Raw genomic sequence first — 5,460 nt, forward strand, 5'->3', positions numbered from 1 at the left:
CAGTGGTTATAACTATATACCATAGATTTGAATTTAACATGTACTTCATAACAAAAATTGTTTCTTCAAAATGTTATATTTGTAAACCAATTTATTTCTATAGGCCGAGGGGTCGATTACTCCAATATTCCTGATACATTCAGTAATTATCCCCATATACGTATTCTTTCAATATTCTTGGTATTCTTGATATTCTTTATAATCTCAAATATTTTTGATATTCCAAAATAATCCGAAATATCCCGAAATATTCACAAATATTCGGACATATTCCTCAATTTCCATTTGCGCTCTACAAGTTTTTAAAGATCCCAATTATTTACAATGAATTAAAAAAATGTCATCAATTTCGAAAGAGTTTATGTATTATTTTTTAATTAGAAATTATGTTCAAGTATTTAAAAGTATTTTAATGAATTTCAAAAGATTTCAAGTAATTTTAAAGAATTTTTAAAGATTTTAGAAGAATTTCAAAAAGTACAAGAATTCTCAATAGACTTTAAAATACTTTTCATGAGTTCAAGAGATTTTGAGTGTCAGATCACACCACATTTTGGATGCCCAGATCTGGATCAAGTCAGGTAGGGAGTTTCATTTACGGTCTGGCGCTACACAGATTACCCTATCGGGGCAAGATTTTACAGCGTGACCCAGGATCGCTGGGCCTTTTTTAAGATCTACTAATTTTTTTTTACGGGAACCTGAGAAGGAAATGATAAAGCCTCGAAAAAAATCCCAGTTGGAAGGGCTCGGAGAACCCTTTTTCTGATATAACTTGACAGTCCTTGAAATACAAAGTATTTTCTTTAAAGTATTTGAACTAAGCAGTTGCTGATAATTGTTTACAAATGAGTGTCATCGATATTAATAATACCAAATAATTATAAAAAATACTAATAATAATAGAAATAAGTGGTGAAAAATAAATTCAAAGCATTCGAAATATAAGAGTTTTTTTTTAATTGAGAATATATAAATAAAATTTCGAAAATATAAAAAATTAGAAATTTTAAGACTTGATCACATAAAATTTAAAGGAATTGAAATTGAATTACCGCTTTTAAATAAAAATAATTTACAATTTGATACTACTTTCAACTAAATTGAATGTTTTAAAGTCAAAGCTGCTTAAATTGTACAATTTAAAATTTTTATGATACTTAAAAACGAAATTTCAATTGATTACAAAGATTCGTTTAAAATAAAAAAAATTAATTTTTGGTTATTTTTACATTTCAAAATGTAATTTTAAAAAATCATACATCTTTTAAATGTAATTATTTGAAAAAACTTTTTAATTAAAAATATTTTTCAATTTTTAATAAAAAAATGTTTTAAAAAACGCTATCGCAACACAAGAGGGAACATTCTTTGCATTTGAATCAACAGATTTTAAAAATAGTAATTTATTTGTTTTTTTATATGTGTTGGATATAATAATTTAATCAATTATTAAAGTCCATTTAACAATTTTTTAAACTTTTAATATTGAAAAATTTGTTATTATGGATTTTAAAATTGATTATGTCTTTAATATTAGGTAAGAGAAGCCCAAGGACGCGTGAATTTGTTTCTTTTTTTAAATATCTTACAGTGCTTTATTATTATATAATTAGGAATATACTTTAGATAAATTTAAGTCGGGATTTGATAATCATTTTTGACAGTCATGGGTCAAAATGGGTCTACTGTTGAAGACCCCTGCTTTAGGTGAATTTGATTGTTTAGAAATTAATGATTTTTAAATTATAATCTTCAACGTTCAACCATTTTAGTTTTAATCGCAAAATTCGAACTTTTTACATTCCTTACATTACTTAATTTACTTTAAAAATATATTTTCTGATTTTATAAATGTTCGTCTAGTCAATTTTTACTTTGAATCATTTTTTTTTTAATTCAAGAAAGATTAAAATTTTTATAATTTGAGAAGCTTTAATTTTAAGTATTTAATTTACTTTTTAATTTTATCTTCTTCATAATGAAATTTTGTGAATGGTACAATAATGACAAAAATACTATTAGTTTTCAAGAATACCAATAATAATTAATGCGAATTATTTTCCCATAAACTTTCTTCATTCCTTTGGTAATTAAATGCATTAAAAATTTCTTCACACACCTCAATGTCGTCCCTTTAAATTCATAGCTTTTTTCCCATTTTATTTTTGAGGATCTTAAGCATTATTTTATATTATTTTTAATTTAATTCACATTTTAGGAATTTTGGTATAACCACTTCTTGGGGCCACAGTACTAAAATTTGGAAAAACACACTTCCGCCAAAACCTATTTTTCTTTCACTTGCACAATTGTGACCGAATTTTCTGCTCATTCTTTTCTTTTTTTCAAAAATACAGAAAAATGTTCAATATCCTTTAATAAAATTCATATACACATTCTTGGCGGGAAAGTTATTAAACTAATTTTATTATTAATTAAACACAATTTTTTATTTCATTGAACAATAATAAACTAAAATAATACTTACCTTTTTCTTTGATCTTATGAAATTATCTGCGGTCTCGGAAATATTGTCGCAATAGCATCAATTCTTAGTTTTTTCGTTGTCCACTGTCTCTCACATCTCAGAGGCAAAGTGCATCTTTAATCAAGTTAATTAAAATTAAATGTTGCTTATGATACTACTTATATGATAATATTCTATTGAATTTACCTCAAAAGCCCGTGATGTTGCGCTTGGTACGCAATTATGTCGATTAATGTTTCACAGCCACCATTTGCGAAGCTTTTCATTCTTTGGAAAAGCCTTTAGAAGTACACGTTTCCAGAAATACATTTTGCTGTAAAAAATGTAACGAGTCACGATGTTTAATTTTTGATCAACCTTCCAATTTTTAAATTTCGAACATTGCGGAAGTGCAAATACTGTTAACGTAAGTGTTACCAAAACCTTAATCAAGCAATGACATAAACTTTATATTCAATTCATATCCGGACTCAAAACGATAAAACCGTTTAATAAACTATAACATCTGTATCAGAAATCAGTAAAAGTAGAAATTTTGTTTTAAATTCTATGATTTTTCTACAATACAAAAACTTTTAATAAAATAACTATGATTCGAATCCTAGCGTCCCTGCGATAAGTTCCGATTCAAATTCATCTGAAGCACAGTGGATACGTTAAGCTGTTTTAGCTCTCCCTTGAGAATCTTTAGCTATTAGGATACTTTTTTTTAAACAATCACATAAAGCTTACATGTCTTTTTTTATTTTAAGTGTTATGAACTTCAAAGAGTTAATGCCACAGAAAAACCGGAAGAAGGTTTGGCACGACTGTAGTCTGGTTTCATTTTTTTATCTGTTAACTGTCATCAGGTCACAAGATTGCAGTCAAAATAAAAAATTAATTAATTTTCATTTTTAATAGGAATCATGATTCATTATTATGACAAGGTTTAAGGTTCCATTTGAAATTATTTTGCATCGCCAGCATTAAAAAAATGTTTAAATTTTCAAATAGCATTGTAATGTATATCATCAACAAACATTGTTCTTGAAGGTGAAAGAATTTTGACTAAAATGGATCCAAAATCTGGTTCCATGGTAGGCTTTGACATTCCTCATAGGCTCCGAATCCGAAAGAAACAAAAACCCAATTGATTCTTTTTTGCGAGATATCGACATTTTATTAATTTAAATAATGGAAAATTAGATTACTCTTACAAGGGTAAGGACTAAGGGTCGAAATATCAATCGAGGTCGCGTGACCATAATTTGAGAGATTACCGAATTTAATTCGACACGTGTCACGGCTTTTTTTGCAAGTGGATCCCAGTTATGAAAATATTAATTTTTGAAAATTGCGACTACTCTCACTGATTCAATAGTATCAGTCACATGGCACGTCTCTCACCCAATGGTGCTAGTCTGGCGGTAGTCGTAAACAAATTGCATAAAACACAGCTCATACCGTGATAAAGCTTACTTTGTTACGTTAAAGACAAGTACGAAAATTGGTTTAAAAAATGTTATTCGCGAAAAGATGAAAACCATTGTTTTTCACATAACTCCGTCCTTGCTTGGCTTTTGATGACGACATCTTGGAGCTGAAGAATGTTGAAAATTTGAAAAAAAAATCATCTAGATTCTTTTATATTTTGACTGTAGATACCAGAAAACAAAATTGCAATATATTCGTAAAGATTAACGTAAATTGTATTTAAACATGAATATGCTATCTCTCGTGAGATATGTAGTAGAGATTTATAGTTTAACTTAAACTGCTTAAAACATTTCAACAAATACAATCGAACAATGATTGGGAATGCTGATATTGCATCCTATTAATTGATAACATATAATTCTGGAAGACCCATGAATCGTAGTGAGGGTTTGAGGAACCTATAAACTATACTATGGGATACCATAGCTCAAGGTTACCTCAAAGCGTCGGCCCTTGAGATTTGGTATTTGTGTCCTCACGCCCATACTACCATTAGGCGATCTTCCAGGATTATTTGTTTTTAATTATTAGGTTTTATCATTAATATTCCCAATTATTATTCGATTTTCGTTGTTGACATTTTCCCAGCAGTTGAAGCTAAATTATAGCTTTCTCCTACGTATATTACCAGAGATAGCACCGTCATGTTCAGAGGTAGTTGACGTTAATTGTGATTAATTAATTGAAATTTCATTTTCACGTATCTATAGTCAAAATATGAAAGCAGCCATATATTTTTCAAAAGTTTTTGCATTATTCAGTTTAAAGATGTTGTCATCGAAAGTCAAGCAAGGACAGAGTATCGTGAAAAAACACCCTTTTTTCATCTTTTCGCGAAGGATATTTTCCAAACCGATTTTAAAGCTGTTTTAAAGGGGCATTCGTAACGCGAGCGGATATTAGTCAATGACCACATGTACCAGAAGTGCAACAACAATACACTACCTTGTTTATTGCTTTAAATGTATGCATTACCTTCAAATGAATCTCCATGGTGGTTCTTTGCAATGAGTTTCAATGTCTTCGGCCCCAACAAAAGCCTTTTCTAGACCTAACCGGGGGCTAAACCTTGATTATACTATCACAGTTTTTACTGAGTTTTTTTGTTTTTTGCTATGAGACCAAATTTATTGTAAACGTTTCTCATATCACCATATGTTTTTAATTTAATATGATTTTCTTTTCTTCAGCTATCGGATGTACTTGCATGGGTAGGAATCAACAGATTCTCATTATTATTTTTGTTTCTTATATAACTTGGCGAAATAAAACAGTTTATCAATATTTTCCAAACTGGAATTACTAGAATCATACGAGGGTAGTTCAATAAGTCCTTAGAATGACCAACAGATGGCGCGCGAATCGCTCCAAATCATCTGTTTTCAGTGATCACCACTCCCGACTAGATATATGGTGCAGTCACAGTCCACATCTTCTGAGTTTACGTGTTTTTATAACCAATTGAAAAAAAAAATTGTTCGTTAAGAAAA

Source organism: Belonocnema kinseyi, chromosome 1, assembly GCF_010883055.1.
Source record: "Belonocnema kinseyi isolate 2016_QV_RU_SX_M_011 chromosome 1, B_treatae_v1, whole genome shotgun sequence".
Taxonomy (NCBI): Eukaryota; Metazoa; Arthropoda; class Insecta; order Hymenoptera; family Cynipidae; genus Belonocnema; species Belonocnema kinseyi.